Source organism: Capsicum annuum, chromosome 7, assembly GCF_002878395.1.
Source record: "Capsicum annuum cultivar UCD-10X-F1 chromosome 7, UCD10Xv1.1, whole genome shotgun sequence".
NCBI classification, from domain to species: domain Eukaryota; kingdom Viridiplantae; phylum Streptophyta; class Magnoliopsida; order Solanales; family Solanaceae; genus Capsicum; species Capsicum annuum.
In genome coordinates this window covers 166038644-166055176 of record NC_061117.1, presented here as the reverse complement: position 1 = coordinate 166055176, position 16533 = coordinate 166038644, and the positions used below count along the sequence as shown (strand labels likewise).

At 36.3% G+C, this 16533-nt stretch overlaps 1 non-coding gene across 1 annotated transcript; it reads right to left on the bottom strand.

Moving 5' to 3' along the window:
• Positions 1 to 1682: 1682 nt before the first annotated feature.
• On the bottom strand, positions 1683 to 1789 carry LOC124886189. Its single transcript, XR_007043275.1, has one exon. It is a non-coding gene; the product is annotated as a small nucleolar RNA R71 (small nucleolar RNA).
• Positions 1790 to 16533: the final 14744 nt, after the last annotated feature.

Below are 16533 nucleotides of genomic sequence, written 5' to 3'. Positions count from 1 at the left end.
CTATAAAGTACATAATGCCGATGCATAATCCATTCCACTCTGGAAAATTTTGTCCTAGTATATAAGGAGCATGTGAACACACTTTCAAGGACTTTTTGCAAGCATAGCAGTGGCGAAAAAGCATAAACATCTCTCTTTTAGGGTTCTTAGAAATTCTTTTGAACTTTTTCACTTCAAGATAAATTTTGGATATGATTAATTGCTTATTTTGGATGTTGAATTCAAACATGAGTGGATAAACACCCTTGTTATTGGGTTGATGCCAAGAACATGATTACTCTTTAATATTCTTTATGTATTTTCTTTTTGGATTATCATCTGGGTTGTTCTTAATTTCTTGAGCTTACTATTTTGATGAGTGGCCACCATTAGAATAAATCTATTTCTATGTGAATCTGGGAGAAGAATCATAGGCAAAACTAAGAAATTAAGGATCAAGGTTCTTATCTTTAAATGAAATAAGGGTTTTGAATTAGCATCTAGGATAGGGATTTACCTAAAATCCTTACTAGGTTCAATTGTAAGAAGATAAATATATGAATCTAGATGAATTGTTGTATCTCTACGGAGTTGTAGTTGCAATATTCAATAGATAGAAGATTTGAGGTCGGGAGACCAAGATCAGACTATAAACCTTGTGAATGAACAATTCGATAATCAACTAGAATGTGATAAAAATATAGATTTTTATGCTTGTTAGATATGCCTCAATCCTGGAACCGTGGAACCCTCGAATTCTCATTATTATTTACATCCGTTGCTTGCTTTGCTATTATCACAAATTACTATTTCTTATTTATTTATAATTTTTATTCATAATTTTGCAATCATCTAGATACTTTACAACACTTAATACCTCTTTGTCTAAAACTAAAAGTTGGTTAAATTACTAGTTGTTTAGTCCTCGAGGGAACAATATCTAACTATCTAAGTCACTATATTACTTGTACAATCATGTGCACTTGCGTGTGCATTTAATCCGCAACAAGTTTTTGGTGCCGTTGCCGGGGACTAGTATTATTAGTAAATTGCTAAATTTTTGGGTTTTGATAATAAGTTTAAGTGTTAAAAACTTTATCTTGGCGGCTGAATTTTTGATGGATTAGCTGACTACAGGACTGGCGAGAGATAAAGAGTTGGTAGAACCTTTTACAGAACCAGAACTAATATTTCAAATAAAGGAAAATAGCTTAATATCTTATTCTATAGGTTTAAATGGCTCATCTTGTTGATCCAAATGATTCTGTCGATCAAAATATCGAAAATGTCCCAGTTCCAACTATCCTAGTTGTTCCTGCTTAACTAGTTGCTAGACCTATTTGTGAGGTGGAAATCCCACTCACGAATAATGCTACTATCAGTATTCGCAAGCCTGAGCTAGGTGGTCGATTTAAATTGAAGAAAAATATAGTGCAATTGCTGAATTCAGCAGGGCAATTTTCTGGCCTTTCACATGAAGACCCATAGAAGCATATACAAACCTTTCTGGAAATAAGTGATACTTATATTCTTGCTGAGGTAAGTACTGATTATGTCAGATTGACACTCTTCCCTTTTTCTTTAATTGGGAAAGCAAAGAGGTGGTTACATGCTGAACCACCACTCTCCATCACTTATTAGAAAGATCTAGCTAGGAATTTTCTTATTCGATTCTTTCCATCTGGGAAGACTGGAAGACTGCACGTTTGAGAAGTAAGATTCTGAGTTTCAAACAGAAGAAAGGAGAGAATCTCTACCAAGCTTGGGATATATTTATAAGTATTCTAAAAAATTGCCCTCACCATCATAGTCTAATGATGTTCTTGTTCATACTTTCATTGAGAGACTAGAGCCAAATACCAAGATTCTCTTGGATTCGGCAGCAAGTGAACAAGCTCTTGAGAAGACTTATGATGAATTGTACACATTGCTGAATAGGATCTCACAAGAAAATCCTGAATGGCATGCTGACTCGAGAAGTTCTCCTAAGAAGGTTGCAAGGGTATTAGAGGTAGACCAGTTCACTACATTATCAGCTTAGATTACAACAACGAAAAATCACATGCTTACTCAACTTAATAGCATGAATTTGGGGATTCCACAGGTAGAAACTATAGCTAATGCAGTCTAATAGGCAAATTCTTGGCATGAGATTTGTGGAAGTAGTGAGCCCGCAATAGATACTTATATGGCTAATCCTGATTCTGTTAATTATGTGGGGAATGTGAACTGTCAGGGATAATAGAATTTCAGTAATACATATAATCCCAATTGGAGGAACCATCCTAATTTCTCATGGGGTGGAAATCAGGCATAGAACAATAATCGATATAAGGGGCCAGTGCAACAGAATCAACAGCAGGTTCAGAATAATCAGGCAACTACTCAAACAAGTAATATGGAGGAGATGATGAAGAAAATTTTAGCTAATCAAGTGCAGGTTGTAGTATAGTTGAAGAATCAACAAATGCAGTTTACAGCAGAGTTGAAGAGTCAACAGTTGGTTACTAGGAATTTAGAGTTGCAACTCAGACAGATTATAGGAGAAAAAAATATAAGACCTCAAGAAGGCTTACCTAATGATATAGAGGCAAATCCAAAATAGGTAAATATAGTTATAACAAGGAGTGGGTTATAGTTAAAGGAGTCGGTACCTGAGCAAGTTAGTCCCACAGCCAATGGCAATGATCTTAAGGACAATGAGAAGAAGAGGTCAAGGAAAAAGATACAAGTGATGAAACTCATGTGGAAAAGAAGAATCTGCCTCTACCATTCCCTCAAAGATAAAGGAAACATCAAGAGAAGGCCAGTTACAAGAAATTTTTGGATCTTCTAAAGCAAGTTCAAGTAAATCTTCCTCTTGTTGATATTCTACAAAGTGTTCCAAAATATGCAAAATACCTGAAGGATATAGTGGTGAACAAGAACCGATTGACAGAGTATGCTATAGTTGCACTTACTGAGAAGTGCACATCCAAGATACAAAACGAACTACCCACAGAGCTGGAGAATCCAGGTAGTTTTACTTTATAGATCACTATTGGGCAGACCATCAATGCTCGTGGATTGTGTGACTTGGGGATAGCATAAATCTTATGCCCACATCTTGGTACCAGAAGATGGGTCTTGGGAGTCCCAAACCCACTACTGTTGTTTTACAGTTGGTAGATCGGTCCCTTCTAGGACTGATAGAATTTTTGAAGATGTCTTAGTGCAAGTGGGATGGTGGACTTTGTGATTCTTGACATTGAAGCTGATCCAGTCATTCCATTTATTTTAGGATGGCTATTCCTAGCAACAGGGCAATCACTAATTAATGTGGCAGCAGGGAAGATGACAATGAGAGAACATGATAGGGTAGAGGTTTTTGATGTATACAAGGTGCTAAAATTACCTACCATATATAAGGTGTTATCTGCTATATCCGTTATAGAGCTTGAGTTTGATTGTAGGCTATTGTTGTTTGATGATCCACTAGAGTGAGCTTTGATGGTCCGTGATATTTATGGAGATATAGAGGAACTAGAATTGGTCTAAGTCATGAATTTAATGGCTGTGGAAATAAGAAAGCTGCCTTTTGAGCCATTGAACAGGCCAATTAGTCCATCACTCAAAGTTTCAATTGATGGAGCTCCAAAATTGGAGCTTAAGGTTCTTCTACATCACTTGAAATATATTTACCTTGGTGACAATAATACCTTACCTGTTATTTTGTTTGTAGGTTTATCTAATATATAGGTGATGGAGGCAATGATAGTTTTGAAAAGAAGAAAGAAGGCAATTAGGTGGCAGATGTCTGACATTACAGGGATAAATCAAACTTTTTTCCATGCACAAGATATACATGGAAGAAGGCTTCAAACTAAGGGTGCAGAAACAACATAGATTGAATTTGGTGATGAAGGACGTGGTGCAGAAAGAGGTCATCAAGTGGCTCGACAATGGGCTAGTTTATCCAATTTCAGACAGCAAGTGGGTAATCCCAATACATTGCATCCCAAATAAAAGTGGGATGACCGTGGTTACAAATGAAGTAAATGAGCTAATTTCCACTAGCATGGTGATTGGATGAAGAATCTGTGTTAACCACCGGATGCTAAATAAAGCAACAAGAAATGACCACTATCCTATCTCATTTATTGATAAGATGTTGGATAGGTTGGTAGGGAAGGAGTACTACTATTTTATTAATGGTTACTCAGATTATAATATGATCACCATTGTGTCCAAGGAACAAGAGAAGACGACTTTTACTTGTCTATATGGCACATATACGTTCATACGCATACCTTTTGGCCTCTACAATGCACCTGTAATGTTTTAGAGATGCATGATGGCAATTTTCTATGACATGGTTGACAAATTTGTCGAGGTATTCATGGATGACTTCTCTATTTTTGGTAATTCTTTTGAGGTATGCTTGAAAAATCTAGATCGAGTCCTAGCTTGTTGTGAAAAGACAAATATGGTATTGAATTGGGAAAAGTGCTACTTTTTGGTTAAGAAAGGAATATTCCTTGTCCATAAAGTATCATGTAGAGGACTTGAAGTAGATAGAGCTAAAATTAAAGTGACTGAAAAGCTTTCATAGTCGATTACAGTGAAGGGAGTGCGAAGTTTCTTGGGGCTTGCAGGTTTCTACAGACATTTTATTCAAAAATTTTTAAAGATTGCAAGCCCTATGTGTAAACTGTTAGAAAAAGAAGTCAAGTTTATTTTAGGGTTGATTGTCAAGAAGCATTTGAGAAGATAAAGAAGAAGTTGATTGAAGCACCTATCTTGATTTCTCCAGATTGGGAGTTACCATTTGAATTGATGTGTGATGCCAGTGGTGTTGCTGTAGGAGCTGTTTTGGGGCAGAGAAAAGAAAAAATCTTCCATTCTATTTATTATGCTAGTAAAGTCTTAAGTAATGCTCAATCAAATTATACAGTTACTAAAAAAGAGATGTTAGCACTGGTTTATGTATTCGACAAATTTAGATCATACTTGGTAGGCACAAAGGTTATTGTTCACACTAACCATGCAGCCTTCAAGCATCTATTCAACATAAAAGATGTAAAGCCTCAATTAATCAAGTGGATTTTATTACTGAAATAATTTGACCTTGAGGTTCGTGATCAAAAAAGAGAAGAGAATAAAGTTGCAGACCATTTGTCAAGGTTTGAGACTCATGATCATATGGTTGATGACTTTCTTTGAATTTGGGAAGAGTCCCCGAATGTAAGCTTATTATCTGTAGAGGTGTGTGAAGTTCCTTGGTATGCGGATATTATGAATTTGTTACTGAGTGACTTTTACCCTCCTGAAGCCACCATTTAATATTGAAAGAAACTGGTTCATGATTCTCGAGCTTACATATGGGACGGGCCATACCTTTCAAGTAGGGTACAAATTGAATTATCTGTAGATATGTCCTAGAAGCTGAATTCACACAAGTGCTATAAGATTAAGCCTCATCCCTTTATGGTGGCCATTATAGGGGTGAAAGAACAGCTAGAAAAATATTGCAATTGTGTTTCTTTTGGCCTACCTTATTTAAGGATAGAATGGATTTCATGAAGAGTTATGATCAGTGTCAGAGATTGGGGACGACATCAAGGCATCATGATATACCCCTAAATAATATTATTGAAGTTGAAGTATTTGCTTTTTAGGGGATTGATTTTAAGGACCATTCCCACCATCTAATGACAACTTGTACATTCTAGTGGCAGTTGATTATGTATTCAAATAGGTGAAAGCTACAGCTTGTCCTACTAATGATGCGAGAGTAGTGCTGAAGTTCATGAAGAAGCACATATTTTCCCAATTCGGCACTCTAAGAGCTATAATTAGTGACAGAGGTACGCACTTTATTAAAACTTGGTTTAAGATTCTTTTAGATAAATATGGTGTTAGGCATAAGGTGTCCACTACGTATCATCCATAAATAAGTGGACAAGTTGAGGTCTCCAACTGGGAGATAAAGCAGATACTGCAGACGACTGTAAATGGTCAATGGAAAAATTAGGCTGAAAAGCTAGATGACGCACTATGGGCTTATAGAACAGCTTACAAGACTCCCATTGGTACCTCTCCATATCATTTAGTTTATGGGAAAGCCTTCCATCTGCCTGTAGAGCTGGAATATCAAGCGTATTGGGCCATTAAAAAGTTAAACTTTAAGATAAAAGTCGCTGGTGAGAAGCGATTGTTACAGCTAGGTAAACTTGATGAGTTTTGTTTCCATGTTATGAGAATGCCAAACTATACATGGAAAAGACCAAAAGATAATAGGCTTATTCAGGATACAGTGTTTGAACCCGGACAACTAGTTTTGCTATTTAATTCAAGGTTAAAGTTGTTTTTGGGTAAATTGAAATCCAAGTAGTTTGGGTCATTTGAGGTAGTGCGAATGATGCCTCATTGAGCGATTGAACTGTAGAATAAAGAAAATAATGAGAAGTTTAGTGAATGGACAATGTGTGAAGCACTATTAGGATGATCATGGAGATAAGCATAATGTGTCCATCACCTTCGCTGATGAGTGAGACTGAGCTGAGTCATGCCATGACAGAAAATAAGGCACTATGTAGTAGGTAACCCATAAATGTAATGTAATAGTGCAGTTTATTTCTTTTTTAATTGTAGGAATAAAAAAGATAGAAAAAATACAGAAAAATGAGTTGTACCACGACCAAAACTAAGGCGCTGAGTGGGAGGCAACCCATTTGTTCTTATGTTAGTTTGTTGATTTTGGTTAATATGCAAGAATGAGAAATATTGAAGCATGAAGATAAATGAGAGGTAAGTGAAACAATGTCGAGGAAGCATTCAGGTAAGTAACATACTATTTACTGAAAGGTACAAGAGTGAAAAAGGAAAAGGGGATGCAATATTGCCCCAACACTGTGTTTGACCTTTATTCAAGCAAGAAATAATGCAAAATACAGTAGCATCATACAAACAGTGTGTGTCCCACGCACTATCTCTATGCAATATAGCATGCGTCGCACACTCATTTCACCCAAGGTATAAAATTTGGAATTTTGGCTTATTCACCTATAAATCCCTTTTAAACATCCTTCATTCTTTCAAATCCATTTCATTTCTTAACCCTAGCTGCGCCGCCCCTAGAATCTTCAAAAGCTAAATCCTTTCCATAAACTTAGTTCTTGTCCCATAGGCACTGAAGAAGCTTTCCTTCATTTTTTGTTTCAAGATTATTGAAGTAAGTACTCCACTCTTCTTTTCTTTACCTCTATGGTTTGCATGAATTGATGAAATTACAATCATATTTGAAGATTTGGTGTAATTTATGCCATGGGAATATGATATTGTATGTTTTGAACTCTGGTAATCGTAAATTTATGCTCATACTTAGCTATTAGTGCCTTATTGTGCTTGAATTTACGTGGCTGATCTCGTGTATAGGTGTGTATGATAATAAATTATTAATTCAGTATGGTTGGAGTACGTTGACCTTGTTTAGTCGGTGAGCTGTGTTTTGTGATATCATTCTTGTTATGTGCACATGTATAGCTAAAGAAAGTTTGTGGTTTAATGTGTTGACATACCTTTGCCATATCTATTATACACGGTTTAATGTGATATGGGTGAAGGGGGAACAATGGTATGCTTTATTGCTTAAAATAAAGCTGTATCTCATGATGTGATATGTGTATCTGTTGTCTCATGATGTGATGTGTATCTATTTTCTGATTTTATGAGGCATGGTGCAATTGTGTACCAATGTAAAGTCTATCCAGATAGAGTCCATTTGAGAAAGGGAAATTTTTTATATATGTTATAAATGAGACAACAGATGAATTGTTCTGCTTTGTGTAAAATTATGTGAGCAATTGTGTTTGTATGGATTGATACATTGGGGGAAGTCTGAGTACCCTTGTCATTTATAGCCACAAATAGGTACTAGCAACTAAGTGTGGGGTGGCCTAACTACCACACATTTGGTTTTCTAGCTTGACATAACTGCTTTATTTTATATGGGTGCTGCATGATTTGTGTGACAGGTACCATGTCAAATCACCAACAGAAGGAAAAAAAAAGGTGGGATATTCTGAGCTAGTTAGAAAAAGAAATAGACAAAGTACTAGTGCATCTCACCCTTAGCTTATCCCAAGTGAGCTACCGAGGATATATGGTATTAGATGGGTATTGGAGTTAGGACGTAAATGGTATACAACACATGATAAGATAAAGTAAATTGCATACCAGTTCATTAACAGGGAGAACTTACTAAAGGAATTTCTCAGCATGGTTCGCTGAATAGAAGAGTTACATATGCAGGTCTTGTTTGACCAGCCTTACGAGTGCAACTTGAGCCTAATTATAGAGTTCTATGCTAACTGGGACCCATATGATAGGGATTCCGATATAAAGATATGAGGACAGGTCATCACTTTTAATGCTCATACATTGAATGTACTCCTCGGGATGCCAGAAGTTGATACTAAGCCCCTTAAGTAGATGTATATCAAACCACCGAATGGTCATATCCATTATTTGTTATGTGGCACTCGCTCAACTACAAGATGGACACACAAAAGAGGAAGCAACATTCACCTCAAACTACCATTCAGTCACATGAACAGGGAGGCCCGAGTATGGACTAAGATTATCTATGCATGTCTACTTTAGGCTACTCACATGACTAATGTGACACGTGATAGGGTTTGTTTGATCTATGCTTTGATATGGGATAATGTTGATGTGAATGTTTGGAATGTGATATTCTTAGGTATGAAGAAGGCACGGCTTAATTCGGAGCATAGGTATGGTTTTGGGGGCCTATTAACTAGATTTCTACGCAGTGAAGGTGTTGAAGAAGAGGCCATGCACTATCGGCCTTTGGTAAGCACTAAGCCCATTGATGTATCCCACACTAAGGGGAGTAATGCCTATGGTTCGACATTGACTATGCCTGAGCATCAGACTCAGACAGATGAGATCACTGCCTAGATATATGGGCTACAGATACTTTAGTTGTGGGTTGGTGGACGTCCAACCACTAATGAGGAGATTAGAGATGTGGAGGTTGACTATTCTCTTGGTCATTATATGAGGACTATGCTATGGATAGGTCTTGATTTTGTAGAGCCTATTGATAATGATATTCCCATAGATAAAGAACGGCAGCTGCGATATTCAGATAATGAGTTAGAGGAAGAGGAGGATACTGGTGATGATCTAGACTCGGGAGATAATGATGATGACATATAATCAGAGAGTCACTCTCTACCTCATACTATGCTTATCTTGTAAGCACTGGGGCAATGTTTCCTTTTAAGTGTGGGGTGGTGGAATTCTCATTCCTTCTACTTTCCTTTGTTTTATGTTTTTGGACAATTTTATCTTTATTTTGTGTTTTTGTTTTTTTTGTTTGGATGATTTCTAGCTATTTAGAATGTTATTCGGTAATAGTTAGTAAGTTGAAAGAATTGCTACAATTTACTCTCAAGGTATGTTTCGAGTATTATTTTAGTTTAACGTATTTATTTTCACCCACTTTGGCAATTTCAGTTTAACGTATTTATTTTTGCCTTCCTTGGCAATTCAATCATAGTTAGTTGCCCTTACCTATGATAGATGGATAAAGATCATCCTAAGGGGGAGTTAGTATTCAAAAGCTAAGAATTTACAAAAACCCAATGATGACTTTTGAGAAATGCTTTATGTTGGGCCTGATTTTTTAGTGACCTTAAATAAAGTTGTTTTGAAACAAAAGGAAAAGAATGAGTCATTTTAGATGTTAAATCTTGATAGGTGTAATATTATTTGATTGGCTTAATATTGAATTTGACAAAGAACAAGATCGGGAACCGTAAGGATCCGATTTGACTCCTTGTATGCACCATGAGAGTGAGTACTTGTTTATATCCTACATGTATAGGAATGTCTAGAACTTTCCCGGTATGTTTACAAAGCGAAACAAAGGGTGTTGGGTGTAGGAAGTGATTTAGGCATTTCTTTGTTGGCCGAATTGTAAAGACTTTATTTACCTACGCTTATGCATATCCCTAGTTAGCCCCGTTGAGCCTATGGCTTGATTTCTTTGGTAGCCTCATATGCAGCCTAATCCTTTCTTTGATAGACCTTGATTCGATCCATAACTACTAAGAACTTTAGTATAGATGATTAAATGAGTAGGGAGTATAAAATTGAAGTAGGAGAAAGGTCAAAGTGAAGCCCTAAAGAAATAGTTATTTGTGTGTTTAATTGTGATGGTTAGGAGTTATAGAAAATTTGAATGAAATTTCAGTTATAGCCTAGTTTTTGTTATAATGAACCTGTTTTGGCCCTGGTCCTCCTGGGACATTGTACACCTTAACCAAGGCAAATATCTTAGGTGAAGGGTGGCCATTATAGCGGTTCATAAAAGTAAATGGGTATGAAGAAGAGCTGAAAAGTGATTCATGATGAAAACGAAATTTATACTCCTATCATAGTTTATGTTAATGGCTTAATGAGAGTTGGGATGAAATGAATGATGTATGGATGTAATAAACTGGAAACTGGGTTTTAAAGTATGATTTTTATTAAAGATTGAGATGTATTAAAGCGATTAGGGAAAATTAGTCACTATTACCTAAATAGTTCCTACCCATCCCTTAGCCTACGTACAAACCATGAAAGACCTAATTAATCTTATGTTTTAATACCCGACTATTAGTGGAGTAGTACACTAAGGGAAAGCTTATGCTTTATTATCTATCATATATGAATTATTTGTCGAGAGTGAGTGATTGAATTTTTGATATTCCCCTCATGAGAAATATAAAAAAACTGTGAGTGATATGGGAAACTTTCTTGTTGTGAGGGTGTATGCGGATGAAAGTTCGAATTACTTATTGTTTTTTGATTGAGTGATTGGATTAAGTTTGCCAACCTGTCGGATGCCACTATTGGGATGATGTGGTTTGAAACACATTGCTCATGTGCATGAAAGTATTTTTGACATTTTTAAGATGAATCATTGTTATAAATTGTAAGTGCCCAATGCAGGCATAATTCTTAGGTTGTGATGTGAAGCTTAATTAGGTATTATATTTGTGATTATTCGGGGACGACCATGGTTCTAAATGTGGGGTGGTGATCTTCGGAATATTAATATATTCGAGAACATATATTCACCCATAATAGTCCTAGTTTATGAGGTAACATATGTATTTTTATTGTGTTTAGTGTACAATTGCATGATATGAGCTAATGGACATGATTAGTAATGCAGGATGGAATATTGATGTGTTTTGGTTAAATTGGATGCACAATGGGAAATATATGATGATTGATGCTTTGAGTTGATTATTTAGAGTATTGCGGATACTGGAACAAGTCAAAAAGCATGTTTGGAAAGTTGGATTTGGTAGCGGAGCAACGAGCTAAAAGAAATGGTATTTTTTTCTTAGAAAAATATATTGAGACAATTTCTAGTGGGGGCATGCGATGACGGGTCCCAACACTTAACGTGAATTTTGAAGACAAATTCCAGTGGGAGCATACGATTTGCGTGCATTGCATGCTCTATTTCAGGGATTGCATGCCTTAGAGAAATTTCAGAAGCTTAATTCAAGTAAGTGCATGTGAATAGAGTGCGATGCATGCTCTATTGCTATGGACTATAGCATGTGACGCATGCTCTACTGCTACAAAATGCAACATGCGACGCACACTGTAGTGCTCTACAGTACATAATGTAACGCATGATCCATTCCACTCAGGCAAATTCTGTCCTAATATATAAGGAACACGTGAACACAATTTCATGGAATTTTTGCAAGCATAGCATCGGTGGAAAAGCATAAAAATCTCTCTTTTAGGGTTCTTAGAAATTTTTTTGAACTTCTTCACTTCAAGATAACTTTTAGGTATGATTAATTGCTTATTTTGGATGTTGAATTCAAACATGAGTGGCTAAACACCCTTGTTCTGGGGTTGAAGGCCAAGAACATGATTACTTTTTGATATTCTTTATTATATTTTCTTTCTGGACTATTATCTGGGTATTTCTTAATTTCTTGAGCTTACTATTTTGAGAGGGGCCACCATTAGAATAAATCTATGTTTCTATGTGAATCTGGGAGGAGAATCGTAGGATAGAATAAAGAAATTAAGCGGTAAGGTTCTTATCTTTTTATGAAAAAAGGGGTTTGAATTTGAATCTAGGATAGGGATATACCTAGAAGCCTCGCTTTGTTCAATTCCAAGAAGATAACTTTATAAATCTAGATGAATTGTTGTATCTCTATTGGAGCAGTAGCTGTAATATTCAATAGATAGAAGATTTGAAGTCGGGAGACCAAGATCAGACTATAAACCTTGCGAATAAACCACTCGATAATCAACTAGAATGCGATAAGAAGATAGATTTGTATGATTGTTAGATGTGCCTCAACCCTGTAATTCTTATTATTATTGTTTATAACCGTTGATTGCTTTGTTAATGTCACAAATTACTATTTCAAATTTACTTACAATTTTTATTCACAATTTCACAATCATCTTGATACTTTACAATACTTAATACCTCTTTATCTAAAACTAGAAGTTGGTTAAATTGCTAGTTTCTTAGTCCTCATGGTTACGATATCTAACTGTCTAAGTCACTATACTACTTGTATGATGACGCGCACTTGCGTGTGCATTTGAGCCACAACACTTTTTAACTTGACACTTTGTATCCTCCATCTCTGGGGAAGAAAATATTGTGTAATTTTTGGTGAAGAATACATTGGAGACTTTCTTAGTGGAAGATTTGCTCACTTCCACTGTCAAATTTGAGGGACAGCCAAGTTTGAAGTAACATTCGCTTAGATATTCTACAACTTTGATTCAATGGAAACTATGGGTATATCTACGCTTATTTATCTTGTGTAGCTAAATCTCCCTCTTGGGGTTATGTGTGAATAGGGATTAAAGTGTGTGGGTTGTGGTTGTTAGCATCTATTTGGTAGTTTATGTTTATGGATTCTATTATTACTATGCTATTTTGGTTGGGATTTGATGGGTGAAAGCTTCAAATACCCACATGGGTTTGATGAGCAAAAGATCCAAGATCTTGAAAGTACAATGCCTTCTTAGAAAGAAGGGTTTTGCGTGAACCTTAGGAATCCATATCATCTTCGAAAGAGTGATATAGGGAACAAAAAGTGATAGGCAATTATGCGTGTAGTTTGCTAAATTTTCACCATCTTAGACATAAGGGTGAATGTGAGGTTAACTATGACATGGGTGTCTTCCTAGTAAAAGGGATGCCTTGATTAAGGTTGTGGTTTCTAATAGTCGAACACACCAATTAGGTATTCGAAAGAATCAATGGGCGAAAGTTTGGTGTTTTGTTGAAAGGCTAACATCAAAACCTATAACCAAGCCTACCCATATTTGAATTACTAAAGTGATGTTGATAATTAGCTCCCACATGTCACTCCCTTAGTAACACACAATCCCAAGATGCGTGCATAATTGGTTAAACTCTAATTATTCATAGCCCTAAATTTACACTAGAAAATTCCCAAAAAAAAATTAGTGTATGAACTCACCTCCCCCATTTTATCCTTTTGTAGCATTTATTTGAATTTAACTTGTATCTATCATTCCACATTAATTTGATCGCCACTCACATTGTTCCTCGTGGATTCTACCCCGATTCCAAAGTTGGGTGAATATATTGACGATGACCATCTTGCACTTAATTGACGTGTAAGTTGAGCGTTATAAAAAATGGCATCATTTTCGAGGAACAATTTGGTGTTTTAAGTTAGTTTGAAATCTTAGTTACTTGCTTGAATTCAAGCTTGTAAATATTTTTTTGTGATTTTCTTTTGTAAGTATATTTTCATTTTTTTTTTACTATTCTTGATGTCATCTTCTAACAAATATGAGTTGAATAATTGGAAGTCATATCGTGACCCCCCATGTTCGTATTGTTATGGGCCACACTTTAGGAGAGATTGTAAGTATGCTCCCCAGGGAGAGATTTTACCATCTTAATCTGATTGGGATGTAGTTTCCCTATGTGTGTGAATCTACAAGGACATTGGACGAGTGTCCAAACACCCCCTCCCCCTATTATACTAATCAAATTGGTAGTTCTTCCTATGATTTTATTAGGTCATATGATGAGAAACTGGAAGAATAATGCATCGAGTCCAATAGCTGTAACCCAATATTACTAGCCATATTGGATCGGGTAGATGCAATGGGGGACAATATGGAATACATGTAAAAAGAATGGACAAGTGTCAAGAAAGAGCTATTGGGCAAAGAAGAAAAGCTTGAAACTTTCTCTACCTTTCCTAATACTCAAAAAGAGTGTTATCAAGAAAAGAAACCAAGCTATGATAAAGATCTTGGTAGTAAAGACTCCTTAATAGCTTCCCAACCATCCAACACATATGAAGGATAAGAAGCCTAAATAAAGGAAATGGTACTAGAGCCAAGAGAAGAATCAACAGAAATCTCTTATAATGACTCTAGTTCATTTTTGGGGTGGAGATGCTCCGGAGAAGGTTAACCAAAAATTAAGTGTTGGACCTTATTAACCCCACTTTTTAACATTATGTTAAGAGGATGTGACAAAGATCCATCCCTTTAAACAAATGGAAGATTCTAGAGAGGCGGAGTCCGACACTCGTATTTTGGAGTTTGACATTCCACAGGAGAACATGGAACCCCACCCATCAAAGGCCATGATTCTCAATTTCCAAAGTCCAAGAAATGGCTTATTTATGTTCTCACTTTTACCCAAGAAGTTAAAACGAAAGTTCAATGTGAAGATTAGTAAAAGGTTTAAATCTTCTAAATGGCAGGACCAAAACTTACTTGCCATTGCTTTACCTCTTCCAAGACTCTTCTCGGAAAGTCTAATTCTTTTGTCCCTCTGCCGCTCATTACATATTGAGCAAAATTTGGTACGGAGATTCAAATCTTCTAAGTGGAAGTACCAAAGAAAATTGGAAGGGGCGTCTTTCTACAACTTTAAACTAAGCGCTCGATGGGTGGCAACCCATCATGCCATAAAAATTACCAAATATCCTTTTAATTAAGCATGGTAGAATAAATTTTTGTTTTATTTATGCATGCATAAGCCTTGAGACGGTAGTGCTCACCAAAATTTTGATCGAATTTGAAGAAAAAAAGTGAGAATTTGGCATTTTGAACTGAACAAGAAAGGTAGGGGGTCATATTTCTGGCCTCAGTTACCATGATTACGGTGGCCAATATGATTGCGATCGCGTGACTAAGACCATTATTATGGTCGAATCAGTTTAAATGACCATCCAACTGCTCACTTTTCACCTGCCCTTTCCTCAATTTCTCTCAAAATTATCTTTACTTTTTGGTATACAGTGTATAACCAAGGGTCATCTCATTCCAATAACATCTATTAATGTGGTAAGTTATCTGAACTCCATTGATTTGAATTAAAATCATGATTTGATCTCGTGCTGTGCATATGGACCCTAAACTTATGTGTGTTATCACATTCATGCTAAATTTTTATTTCTATGTGGTTCACTGCTATAGATTGTCAACATGATATTTGGGGAAGTTTTGAGTACCCAAAAATTAAGCCTTAAACCACATAAGTAGAAGTGCGCACCATGAGTGAGATTGAAAGTCTCGATAAATTCTATGTTCAAATTATTTAAGTTCGAGGCTGGGATCATACACTTTAGTCTTATATTTCACTTTTTACAACGTTATCATTCTTTCTTGAAGTAAAAATTTAGGGTGAAACCGTGTTTGAGATATTGCACATAATTTGTCAAACCTAGTGTCAGGTACCGCGATCACAGACCCAATAAAGTGATCTCTTAACCGCGATCACGGTTATCACACCGCGATCGCCATACCTGAGGGCAAGTTATGGAAAACTTTGAACATTTTTGTACATCCTTTTTCTTTCCCTGAACCCCTCATGGTACTACCATATGAGCTTATCTGTTTGATATAGCATGTGTTCAGTATGAGAAAACTAATATTGGTCTAAGTTACGTTGCTCACAGATCATTAGCCTAAAAAATGGAAGATTTCAATGACACCAGATTCATGACTGCATAATGCCATCAACTTTATTATGATGACTTCCATAGGACTAATCTACTCCTTGAGTGGGGCATCAGACTGGACAAGATGGAAGAAAAGCTCCTAGAATTCCACACCAGACTCACTGCGACTGGGTGTATATGCTTTGACCTAGAAACGTGCAAGGCCAACGAGATATAGGTGCATGAGTTCTATGAAAACCTCAATATTTCTTTCTCACAAACCCCATGATGACAATTCGAGGTAAACAGGTAAACTTCAGAGTGGAGTAGGTGAATACAGTGCATGAGCTTCCAAATGTCGACATGAGGTAGTTTCATGCAAGGGTATGTGAGCCTGGGGCCTGGACGGCCAACATTTTATGCCCTGGTAAATAAGTTCCTTAGTCCATCATCAAGAAAGACATTTTTATTTAAGACTTCAAAGAAAAAGCCAGACTTTGCTTAAACATCATATGTAGTCTAGTATCTCCTTGCACGCATATGACCATCGTCACTGACTTAA